Here is a 14,012-nt window from a genome sequence, read left to right on the forward strand (position 1 = left end):
TCCCTTTTATTGTTTTTCTCCAACTTCCCACCCCATCTCCCTCAATTATTTTTTTCCCCTTTCTCATTCTTCTTCGTTTCCTCCTATAAGATGGACTTGCCCCAAGAGACTGTGATCCGGATTTTCCTGTTGACCATGATGTTGACCAGAGCAGTCTGTTCCGGCGAGAGTACCATGGAGGTCGAGAGAGGTTCTGGAATGGGTTCTGATGATAAAGATGGAGGCGTAGTTTTCCAAGAACAACTTAACCAACAAGTAAAGGCGAATATCAGAAAACGATCCGATAGCATTGACAATAGAAGGAATTGTGAAGGATTGTTAGCTGAAGAAAACTGTATCTGTAGGCTCTGTAACAACGTAGTTGAGGATGGGTGCATAAAGAAATGCCAATCCAGTTTTAATATCCATATGGACCGGCATCCATTGAGTGACTATCACTCCTTAGTGGGTAGTGTGTTAAATAAAACAGATTGTTGGGTATGCTCTCAAGTACCTCAAGGTCATAGCAAATAAGGGCTAGTACCATTTCCTTTAACGTTAGGGGAGGTACTTGAGTTAAGTGGTGGGAGACCGGTGGACAGGAGGTTTAATATCTCCAGCCCTCCTAGTTTGAAGCTCCACCAATACCATGTGGATAGGTCCCTATTATGTTTTAACATCTCCAATCCCCGAAAGCCGGGAAATTGGGAAGTGTCATGGAGTAACCAAACCATGACCTTTTCGCATAGAGCAGATAGAATGCCTACAGATACAGAGCTTATACGCCACATAGCCAGTAGAGGAAAATCTTTCCGGTATAGGTATACCTTAGGAAATAGGATTACGAGAGTTGGAGAGGTATCACCAGGATACTGTGCACATATCGTACAACCTGATACGTGTACTAAGCAGATGGAAGAATTAGGGTTAGGAGATTTCACATGGAAGGTGTGTAATATGGTTATGTCCTACTCCGTCCCATATGTTCTCCCCGATGATGCATATTTCATATGCGGGAGAAAGGCGTATAAGTGGCTTGCCCCAAACTCTGAAGGATTGTGTTATATTGGAAAAGTACTGCCTGAGGTAATGACTGTATCACATGACAAAATGAAAGACATTCACCGTGGTGCCCAAGCTCCTTATACTCACACCCATTACGAGCACGTAGTTAAAAGGCAACTGACAGAAAGGTCAGAGCATCCGGCCTCTGATCTGATCCATGAATCCACCGGGATTCAGGTTCTGCTTGCGTTAGATTTCACTCGCACCGCTAGAGGAGTGATGAACTATAGATACATCTCTGCGCTTGCAAATTTGTTAGATAATATCACTGAAATGTATGATGACACGTTTAGGTATACTGGAAGGGAACTTCAAGCTTATAAAACAGAACTGGTACAGCATAGAATGGTTCTTAATTACCTCACAGCAGTGACAGGCGGATATTGTGTCACACTGGCAACGCAATACGGCGTGAAATGTTGCACATATATCACGAATAGCACCGAGGATCCGGTCGAGGTCATAGACCAAAAGATGGACGATATTCTCCAATTGAAGTGGGAATTTCGCAGGAGACACAATCTCACTCTTGCTGCTGTAGGTAATGAGCTGACTGGTTGGGTGTCATGGTTGAACCCACGAAATTGGTTCTCTGGTTTAGGAGACTGGGCTCAAGGAGTCATAATGGATGTTGGGAAGTTTCTCCTATGTATCTTAGGTGTCATTATATCGATTGGATTGATATTTAGATGCGGTCAGGCTTTAATGAAGTGCAAACATAGTACTAGGGTAATGAGTCTGAGGAGTGAGGAAACTGTAATTCCAATGGACTTGATTTATGACCCAACGGTAGAAACAATGATGTGATGAAAATGTGATTATACGGTCCGTTTCTTTCACCTGTTTTTCCGTTTTCCTCTAAGGTAAAAAGACCCACTTGGACGAGGACTTTGATGAGCCGATATACAGACAACGGATAGATCAAAGAAGAAGTTTTGACAACCTTATACACAGATATTTGATGAACTATGCCATAGATCCCCAGTTTCCCTAGAAATTTTAAAATTACGCTAGCCCAACACTTTTGTAAATCTATGGACATTGACATAAGCTTTTGCTCGCACCTTATGGGCAAAAGCACAAAGAAGACTGCAACCAACAGACACCGAACAAGACTTCAACCGACAAATGTACATTAACCTGACATAGAATACCACAGCATTTACCATAAGTGTTCTTTATCTTCATTTCTACAACCCTCAGGTAATGACACATAGTCGATAGGGAATACAGGCACAGATATCAGCAATCACATATCTCCCCCATTCACGTATCATCAACTAAAATGTGCTCCCCCATTTTGTTACAACCACAGCCGAAAAGAGCTCGGTAGAGTTTGACAGCCCATCCACAGACCCTTAATACGGGATAAGAAGGAATTCAAATGTATACTTCGCAATACCTCGAAGCTTGATGTACAACACGTACGGCACGATGATACATGACCCCCCAAACATGGACTCATACACACATGCTTCTGCTATCTCACTAGGTCATACCCTCTTCACACCTTCTCCTCTCTCCTCCCTTACCCAACCATGGAAATGTATTAACCCCTGACATATATTTTTCTCTTTTTGAAATGTTTTAGAAAGTGGCAGTTATTGTTGACTGCCAAAGGGTGGACTGTCAAAGTCAGAAAAATATCTCTATGCACACTGCCATATTTTGCACCTCATACAGGTCCGTGCTGCGCATGCGTACGCTCTCCCGTACGTGCGCATACTCACAGTCGCGGGCACCCGCAGGCGCACGGTATGCGTATTTACGGTAGAGTTTATGTGATCGTAGCGTGCGACTCAATCATTACATATTTTCACTATATAATGTATTTTGTAGATCATGGTCCCTTTGATAGATTCTGAAAGTTTAGTTAATATAGCATGTTCCTGGACAGAGAGATCCCTCTTTGTATTGTACGAAGGGTCTAACAGGGGTCATACAATGGTGTTTGGTACCCATCGGAAGAGTATTTAATTAGCAATATTCCGGTGTTGGTTTGGAGCGGATTAATCGCTTGTGCGAATAGTTATGGACATAAGAAGTTTATGTCCATTTACTATTATTTGCACTTACTTAGCCATGCGGCGGGAAACCCAGTATCCCACCCACCTGAACGGTTGGAAGTAGTCACAGCCCACCTGTATGAATCAACCTATGACCTTTTGTTATAATGCGAAGCCGAATTCCTGTGTCCAATGAACAATGAGATTGTAGGGACCATTGAATTGTATTGTATGTGGGGCATAAATAGACAAGCCGACCATATCCAGTTCACTCTCTTCAACGGTTCTCATTGCTGATAATCGGGAGCTGGATATCGAGGCGCATGCGATCGTTTACCCTTGTGCGTAAGTTTTCTCCGCAACCATATTGATCTTGTTGTTATTGTGAGCCAATTCTCTCTCTCTCTCTTCTCCTCTTTCTCTCTTATTTTCCCTTAAATTGTATTGTATTGTATTTCCTGTGTAGTTATCTGGTTAGTTAGTCTATGTTATATTGTAGTGTATGACTTGTATTGTATTAATTCTTTTGCAAGTATATCATTCATAATATATATATTAGGCGTTGGACCCTGAGCACGGTATCTGTGTATTTCTTATAGTGTTAAGTATTCTCAGAGCGTCGGTGACGCTCGAACAGCTTTTGAGTTAATAAGGTTATACCGTGTTGCATTTACATTCTATCATTACACTAAGGTTTTACTGCATAATACACTGTTTATGGTTTAGATATAAAGGTTTAACATTGTGAGCGTCAGCGCCGCTGGTGATCTCCTCGTGGTCCCGAGCGTCCGCTACGCTATAGCGAATCATTACGTTAGTCAGCAGCCAATAGCGTGCCTGCCTGTGATCTCTTGGCCGTGAGCGAACGTGACGCTTGAGCGTCTCGACTACGGCTAAGCGATCGTTACGCAACGTGCGTACCTTTACGGTATTCCATACGTAAATAGCGTACTGTGTTCTTAGACCTCTTAAAGGGTTTTTATATACGATAAATATTTAGCTTTATCACGGTGATGCAGGGCAGTCTGGAGCGACTGCTGATGCTGACATCTGGTCCGGACTGAAGGACCTGCCAACGATTACGGACATGTCGTCTACTGTCACTGCATATGATTCTCTCACCATTGAAAGAATGGTGGAGGATTATATGAGTGACCGCATCCAAGTAGGCACATCAGACAGTCCGTACGTATACTGGCAGGAAAAAGAGGCAATTTGGGGCCCTTGCACAAACTGGCTTTATTCTACCTAAGTTGCCCTCCCACAAGTGTGTACTCCGAAAGAGTGTTTAGTGCCGCCGCTCACCTTGTCAGCAATCGGCGTACGAGGTTACTTCCAGAAAATGTGGAGATGATGATGTTCATTAAAATGAATTATAATCAATTCCTCCGTGGAGACATTCACCAGCAGCAATTGCCTCCACAAAGTACACAGGGAGCTGAGATGGTGGATTTCAGTGGGGACGAATTGATAATCTGGGAGGAGCGGGATGTACACGGTGATGAATCGGAGGATGATGATGAGGTGGACATCTTGCCTCTGTAGAGCCAGTTTGTGCAAGGAGAGATTAATTGCTTCTTTTTTGGTGGGGGTCCAAACCAACCCGTCATTTCAGTCACAGTCGTGTGGCAGACCCTGTCACTGAAATGATGGGTTGGTTAAAGTGTGCATGTCCTGTTTATACAACATAAGGGTGGGTGGGAGGGCCCAAGGACAATTCCATCTTGCACCTCTTTTTTCTTAAATTTTTCTTTGCGTCATGTGCTGTTTGGGGAGTGTTTTTTGGAAGGGCCATCCTGCGTGACACTGCAGTGCCACTCCTAGATGGGCCAGGTGTTTGTGTCGGCCACTAGGGTCACTTAGCTTACTCACACAGCTACCTCATTGCGCCTCTTTTTTTTCTTTGCGTCATGTGCTGTTTGGGGAGTGTTTTTTGGAAGGGCCATCCTGCGTGACACTGCAGTGCCACTCCTAGATGGGCCAGGTGTTTGTGTCGGCCACTAGGGTCACTTAGCTTACTCACACAGCTACCTCATTGCGCCTCTTTTTTTTCTTCTTTGCGTCATGTGCTGTTTGGGGAGTATTTTTTGGAAGGGCCATCCTGCGTGACACTGCAGTGCCACTCCTAGATGGGCCAGGTGTTTGTGTCGGCCACTAGGGTCACTTAGCTTACTCACACAGCTACCTCATTGCGCCTCTTTTTTTTCTTCTTTGCGTCATGTGCTGTTTGGGGAGTATTTTTTGGAAGGGCCATCCTGCGTGACACTAGATGGGCCAGGTGTTTGTGTCGGCCACTAGGGTCGCTTAGCTTACTCGCACAGCTACCTCATTGCGCCTCTTTTTTTTCTTCTTTGCGTCGTGCTGTTTGGGGAGTATTTTTTGGAAGGGCCATCCTGCGTGACACTGCAGTGCCACTCCTAGATGGGCCAGGTGTTTGTGTCGGCCACTTGGGTCGCTTAGCTTAGCCATCCAGCGACCTCGGTGCAAATTTTAGGACTAAAAATAATATTGTGAGGTGTTCAGAATAGACTGAAAATGAGTGGAAATTATGGTTATTGAGGTTAATAATACTTTGGGATCAAAATGACCCACAAATTCTATGATTTAAGCTGTTTTTTAGGTTTTTTTAAAAAAACACCCGAATCCGACAAAAAAAATTCGGTGAGGTTTTGCCAAAACGCGTTCAAACCCAAAACACGGCCGCGGAACCGAACCCAAAACCAAAACCAGAAAAATTTCCGGTGCACATCTCTAATGACTGCGTGTTAAATGGTTCTCCTGTCTCTTAATGAATATAGATGTGGAAACGTGCTAGTCCTGGTATATAATACACTGTTATGGTTGATTTACTGCACTATAAATAGAAAAGAACGTGGCCCTGGTTACTTTGCCTAACAAGTTCTGTTAGAATATGTCAGTGTGAGATTTCTCTTGTGTGTAATAGTGTAACATAATTACAAGGTCTCTCAGATATGAACCTTCCTTCTCTATATGGTGTGGAGCTGATGCAGAACAACGGCACAGGTAACTTGTTTATGGACTCCTGGGTATGCTGTCCTGATATTGTTTTATCTTCTGTGCATTCTCCACCAGATCTATATCATTAATATGTAAATTAATGTTCCACATTTAGACTGTAGTGCTTAGTATTTCAGTATAGATCTACTGGGCTGTTCTGTTATGATATCTGAAGTCTGAAGACTGAGTTGAAAAGTAACTTATTAAATATCAGTCTGAACCCAGATAGCTACGTATCTATGTCTGTTTTGTAAAAACAAGGTATTAATCTAGTATTTTTATCAATATAATCAGCTCTGTTCTAATTAAAGGTTTTTTACAAAGTTGCCAGAGTATCTTGGTAGTTTAATACCTGCATAGACTTAGCCATATAACAAATGGAAAAATGTAAACTGTTTACTAAAAAAGCTGGTGAGCGGGAGGCTCGATCTCGTGACCCTATGCATTGGAGTCCGTAACTTAACCATGTGAGCCATAAGAGCTCAAATATATTTGTTGCTCAAATATATCTGAAGCACCGTGACTTTGTGCACAGTGATAACGTACAAAACTGCAACAATTAACTTTCACCGGATAATCCGAAATCAATTGGAAATTTATTGTGCTACACAGGATTGTTCTTATTGGTATTTGTCCATAATATGTTTTTGGATCTTTTTAAGGAAATGTGATATTAACAGCTAATTAATTAATTAAATTGTTTCAAACTTACAAAGCACTCCTATTTGGTCTTGAGTATCAATGTATATATATAATTTTACTGATAACCCGGCCATTGATAATATCATCATGGTGGTATGCCAGATTCTAAATTTTACTGAGACTGAGGAACCTTTCATATGAAGACATTTTATTTACTAAAAACCAGAGGATAACTGGTGTTTTCCTTATTCAGAATCTCCTAATAAGCAGTTAATGGAAGCATGGAAAAATCCAGATAAACGGTTTTCTATGCCTAGGTGGTTTCTGTCTAACTACCCATTCCCAGAGTCTGACAACTAAATGGGAAAATCCATCAACAGTGGATTCCTCAGTTTCAAAACTTTCAAAGAAGTTAACTATTCCAGTCCCAGCTGCAACAATGCTTAAAGACCCATCAGAGCGCAAGCTAGAAGCTATGCTAAAGTCAATGTATACAGTAGGGGTGTTGCTTAGACCTGCTTTAGTTGGAGTTTGGGTTAACAAGGCTATAGTTGCATGGACAACACAGCTCAATTGTGCCTACATCAGGACCTTACCTTAGACCAGCTTATACTTCTTGCTGATCAAATATGTGAATCTGCTGAGTATTTAGGTATGTCTTCTATGGACATCGGCCAGATTAGTTCTTGGCTTTCAACTTCACTAATTGCAGCCCAACAGGTGCTTTGGCTGCATTCTTGGTAGAGTAAAAACAAGGAATAGAAGCATTGCCTTACACTGGGAATATGTTATTTGGTCCTGAATTGAACAAAAGGATTCCTCAGGCTACTGTGGGAGTCTGTTTTCCTGCCATTGCCTGCACCAGTTCCTAAACGGAAATACGCTGGACCAGCATACAAATCTTTTAGACCTCAGTCCTTTTGAGGCCGTGCAAGAGGAACAACCATACAGGGTAGACATGGTAGAGGACGTGGTTTTCAACAAACCCCTAACCGTCATAAGGACACACAGACAGCTGACAAGCCAGTGGCATGACAGGCTTCCTGCCCATCTCGGATCGTCAGTTGTGGGAGCACACCTTCAGACGTTTCACTTGGCGTGGATCCGCAATTTAGTGTTCAAAGGTTACAAAATAGAGTTTGATTGTCTACCACCAATGCGGTTTTTCAAGACAGGCCTGCCTGTGTCAGGAGACAAAAAGGCGGTTCTGCAGACTGGGATTCAGTCTCTTGTAGATTCAGCAGTTTTGATTAAGGTTCCAGTTCATCAACCGGGTCAAGGTTATTATTCCAATTTTTTTGTAGTACTAAAGCCGGACAGCTTGGTCAGACCGATATTGAACCTGAAGGGGTTCAATCAGTACATGACCTACTACAGACTTAAGATGGAATCCCTGCGGTCGGTGATTGCAGGTTTAGAACCACAGGAATTAATGATTACGCTGGATCTCAAGGATGCGTACTTACACATTCCAATTTGGCCACCGCATCAGGTGTACTTAAGGTCTGCAGTACAACAAAACCATTAGCAATTTCAGACACTACCGTTTGGCCACCCATCAGCGCTTCGGGTATTCACAAAGGTGACGTCTGTGATGATAGCTCATCTCAGATCCCTGGGAGTGATAATAGTTACGTACTTAGATGACCTTCTCATCAAGGCTCTGTCTCAACACATACTCCTTCAAAATGCCTTACTAACGTACAAGGTACTAGTTCAGCACAATTGGATTGGATTGTCAACAAGAAATCAAGCCTGGTTCCATGTCAAAGAATTAAATTCCTAGGAATGATTCTAGATACGGTGGATCAACGAATTTACGTGCCAGAATAGACAGCCCAAAGTATTTGTGTTCTAGTACAGTTAGTGCTCAAACCACGGACAGTCTCTGTGCACTTGTGCATTCGACTGTTAGGAAAGATGCTGGTGTCTTTTGAAGCACTCCAGTTCGGAAGATTTCACTCACGTCCTTTTCAGCTAGATCTTCTAGCATGGTGGTCAGGCTCTCATCTCCAAATTCATCAGATGGTTCGGTTGTCTCCAAGGGCCAGAGTATCACTACTCTGGTGGCTCCAAGTACAGCATTTCACCGTGGGAAAATGGTTCGGAGTCTAGAATTCGATAATTCTAACGATGGATGCAAGTCTCAGGAGTTTGGGGAGAAGTGGTCCTACATCGTCAATTTCAGGGTCTCTGGTAAGACCGAGAAAGATTACGGTCAATAAATGTCCTGGAACTCAGGGCAATTTACAATGTACTGCGAGAGGCAGTTTACTTGCTCCAGTCAAAGACTGTTCAGGTTCAGTCAGACAACGCAACGGAAGTCGCATATATCAACAAACAAGGAGGGACTCGAAGTCGAAGTTGCTTGAATCCTTAATTGGGCCGAGCATCACCAAGTGATCTTGTCGGCAGAGTTCATTCCAGGAGTGGACAACTGGGAAGTAGACTATCTCAGCCATCAGGATTTTTATCCAGGAGTGTTCCAGATGTTGGTCCAGCGGTGAAGTTACCCACAGGTGGATCTAATGGCATCTTGCCAAAATCATCAAACACCCCAGTATGTGTCCAGAACAAGAGACCCAAAGGCAGTGGCAGTGGATGCTCTCACAATAGTGTGGACGTACAACTTCGTGTATCTGTTTCCATTTCCGCTGCCTCCTCGGTTGCTAAAGCAGATCAAAAGAGAATCCATGACCGTCATAGTAGTGGCACCTCATTGGCCTTGGAAAGCATAGTTCTCGGATCTCCGTGGTCTACTCACAAATGATCCATGGCCGCTTTCGCTACGTCCAGACCTACTACAACAGGGTCTATTCCTTTACCCCGATTTAATGCGTCTGCATTTGATGGGGTGGCTGTTGAAACCGCTCTCTTAAGATGAGATGGCATTCCAGACTCTGTTATACCAACCATGTTAAGTGCTACAAAACCAGTTACAGCAGCTCATTATCACAGGATTAGATGAGCTTATATTGGTTGGTGTGAAGCTCAGAAGTTTCCAACATCTTCTTTCAAGTTATCCAGTCTTTTGCTATTTTTACAGGCGGGGTTAGATGGAGGACTACGTTTAGCTACACTAAAAGTGCAGGTCTCTGCCTTGTTAACTTTCTTTCAAAGGCATTTGTCTCTTTTACGAACAGTTCACAATTTCCTACAATGTGTCCTTAGAGTTCAACCTCCACCTACAGCTCCATGGGACTTGAATCTAGTTTTGGAATTTTTGCAGTCTTCAATTTATGAACCCTTACAACAATTGGATGTTAAGTTTCTAAAACAGGAAAACAGTGTTTTTCCTAGCCTTAGCTTCGGCAAGGCGTGTTTCAGAATTGGTTGCCTTGTTATGCAAGCCACTGTATCTGGTATTTCATGATGACAGAGCGGAACTTTGGACGAATCCCACTTTTATACCAAAAGTAGTTTCTTCTTTTCACATCAATCAACCAATTGTAGTTCAGAGGATTCAGTAACTCCAGCTAATTTGGATGTGGTACATGCACTCAGCGTTTATGTAGCCCGAACATCAACTGTACATAAAACGGATACATTGTTTGTTCTCTATGATACAGTAAAGCTTCCAAACAAGACCTTGGCTAGATGGATTAAGCTGACCATTCGTCAGGTGTACTTTCATGCTAGTCTAACACCGACTACATCTGTTTCAGCACATTCCACACGTTCTGTGGGAACGTCACGGGCAGCAGGTTGTGGGGCTTCTATGATGAAACTTTGCCATGCAGCTACATGGTCATTAGTGCACACGTTTGTGCGCTCTTACAAGTTTGACACGTTTGCGGCATCAGCTTCTAGCTTTGACCACCTAGTGTTACGGTGCCTACCAACTCTCCCGCTCAAGGGGGAAACTTTGGTACATCCCAAGAGTACTCCAATGGATGAAAAAGAAAAGAGGATTTTGGTACTTACCAGATAAATCTTTTTCTTTTAATCCACAGGGGGCACTGGATATCCTCCCAGAGCAGTTTCACCTGTCTTGTGGTAAGTTCAGTAAATCTTATGGTAACACATTCTCACCGACTTATTCAAATGAAGGTGACTGTTATCTATTGTTGTGTCAAGTTTCTAGTTGTCCGTTATGTTATATGTAATTCTCCATTGTTCATCCTCCCTATCGCTCCTGTTCAACTCAGTAAAAAAAAAAACCTCACTGTGGTATCTTGGGAGTATGGAGGGGATGGAGGGTTACTAATTTAAATATTTAAATATATTTAAATGTGCCTATCCCTGCTAATGCCCCATCCATATCCCCAACAGCACTCCAGTGCACCCTGTGGATTCGAAGAAAAGGATTTATCAGGTAAGTACCAAAATCCTCCTTTCAGGTATGTAGGAAAACATATTACTGCATTGCTTTCTATAGGACTTTGACGTATTCAGACACACAGTGAAAGAAACAGCAGTAAATGTTTACAACACTCATATGCATCAGGCACTTATACAACTACTCAATACCCAAAGGGTAGGTAGAGACTCAATTCTGTATCACCTGCCTCAGGAGAGCGGGATACAGGGAGACTTCCAGGATTGATCATTACGCTTACAAACGCTGAGTGGATCCAGACGCTACTAGTGAACACAGACGCACCAGTGACACAGCCGCACCATGCTCAGACTGGGTTAGTTTGATTTCTACCATCTCAGATGGAAGCGGGAACCTCAAAGGAAACTGGTCATGAACTGGGGAAGAGGGCCGAGCAGGAGAGCGTCTTACGCCCCACTGCTGACATCAACCCCAGGGGTCGTGGTCTTTTACTAATCCCTGGAAACTATGATCCCTGAAGCTTTGTCCTGGTGCACCTGAGGTGACAGCCGCACAAGCGACTGTTCAGTAGGGTCCCCCCAAAACAGTGCGGCTGTGTCCTGCATCTTAACCCGCTAAGTGGAACCGATGCCTTACCTTTTCCCTGTTCTCCGGCCACAGCCTGGTAACGTCAGCTGGACTTGCTAGTGCATCCTAGCTGACGCCCGGCCAAAACTGCACTCTACACGGTAGTAAGCATTGTCGCGACCCAGTGGAGAGTTGTTGGAGCTACTCTTTCTAAGGTGCGTATAAGACGCTTTATGAAAGATCACTCAAAAAAAGGTAAGACTATAAAAATAAATTAAAAAAAGCTTATGGCTACAAAAACTCAGCAGCCCTATAGACCGTCGTCTGGCTCCTGTCGCACCAAACAAAAAAACTTAATTGCCTGAGCCAAAAGTCGAGGATACAGGGGACTGGCCCATTGCATCCTGAGAGTCTGAAAAGCTTAGATCGTTGGTACATTTCCACTGCTGCTACCTAATATCCAAAGGTATATCCTGTGGATACCACAGTGGACCCTACAGGAGAAATATCTTGTTAATGTCCTGTCTATGAAGGTAATCAGATGTGCAAAGGCACAATCTGAGGAGAAAATGGCCCAGTAAGTGGGTGAAGGAAGCAAAACTTTTTTTAGGTATATAAGTGAAAGAAGAAAAAAAAAAGGCAGAATAATAAAACTAAAAGACAGAGACTGGGAGTCTTGTTGAGGGAGACAATGTAATAGCAGATCATCTTAATTATTTTTGCTCAGTGATCACTACTGAGAGGGGAAGGGGCCACAGTTAAGTTGCAGCGATATTCAGGAAAATTAAACAAGTAAATTTACAGAGGAGAAGGTCCTAACAGAACTCTTAAAGCTGAAAGTGGATAAATCTCTGGGGCCAGATGGGATACATCCAAGGATACTAAAAGAGCTTAAAGAGATGCTGGTAGCACCATTGACAGAATTATTCAACCAGTCATTAGCTACAGGAGTACTTCCAGAGGACTGGAAAAGAGAAAACGTAGTCCCACTGCCCAAAAGTGGAAGCAAGGAAGAGGCAAACAACAACAGACCAGTGAGTCTTACATCAGTAGTAGGGAACTTGATGGAAACACTCTTAAGTGTTGTAGATTATCTCAAATCCAGCAATTTACAGAATCCCAAACAGCATGGACTCACTGGGGGAAGATCATGTCAAACAAACCTTATTGACTTTTTTGACTGTGTGATTAAAGTGATGTATAAATTTGGATCCGTGGATATAGCTTATCTAGACTTTAGTAAAGCTTTTGACACTGTTCCACATTGCAGACTGCTAAATAAGCTCAAAAGTTTGGAATTGGATACTAAGATTGTTGAATCGGTAAGATCTTGGTTACATGATAAAAAACAGAGAGTTACAGTAAATGGAGTGCATTTACAGGAGTGAAATGATACCAGTGGAGTACCCCAGGGATCTGTACTTGGACCAGTGCTTTTTAATATCTTTATTTGTGACATTGCAATTGTCATTAAATGGATAGTATGCCTTTTTGTAGATGACACAAAGGTATGGAACAGGGTAGACACACCAGGAGGGGTAAAACAAATGATTGAGGATCTAGGTAGACTAGAGGAATGGTCAAGAGTGTGGCAATTACAGTTTAATGACAAAAAATGCAAAATCATGCACTTGGGTCTCAAAAATCCAAAGGCTAAATACAGTATAGTATTAATGGCTCTATACTGGAAACTACTGAGGAGCTATGGGATCTAGGAGTCACTTTTTCAGGTGACTTAAAGGCAGGTAAGCAATGTAACAAAGCAATGAGGAAGGCTAGTCAGATGCTTGGCTGCATTGGGTGAGGAATCAGCAGCAGAAAGATGTAATAATGCCACTGTACAGGTGAAACTCAGAAAATTAGAATATTGTGCAAAAGTTCATTTATTTCAGTAATTTAACTTAAAAGGTGAAACTAATATATTATATAGACTCATTACATGCAAAGTGAGATATTTCTAGCCTTTATTTGTTATAATTTTGATGATTGTGGCTTACAGCTTAAGAAAACCCCAGATCCCAAATCTCAGAAAATTAGATCACATAAACTCATTAAAAAAAGATTTTAAATACAGAAATGTCGGCCCTCTGAAAAGTATAATCATACTTATGTACTCAGTACTTGGTTTGGGCCCCGTTTGCATGAATTACTACCTCAATGCAGCGTGGCATGGATTCTATCAGCCTGTGGCACTGCTGAGGTGTTATGGAAGACCTGGATGCTTCAATAGCGGCCTTCAGCTCTTCTGCATTGTTCAATCTCAAGTCTCGTCTTTCTCTTGGCAATGCCCCATAGATTCTCTATAGGGTTTAGGTCAGGTGAATTTGCTGGCCAATCCAGCACAGAAAACCCAGTCATTGAACCAGGTTTTGGTACTTTTGGCAGTGTGGGCAGGTGCCAAGTCCTGCTAGAAAATGAAGTCAGTATCTCCATAAAGCTTGTCGGCTGTAGGATGT

This window comes from Pseudophryne corroboree (genome assembly GCF_028390025.1).
Source record: "Pseudophryne corroboree isolate aPseCor3 chromosome 3 unlocalized genomic scaffold, aPseCor3.hap2 SUPER_3_unloc_14, whole genome shotgun sequence".
Classification (NCBI taxonomy): Eukaryota; Metazoa; Chordata; class Amphibia; order Anura; family Myobatrachidae; genus Pseudophryne; species Pseudophryne corroboree.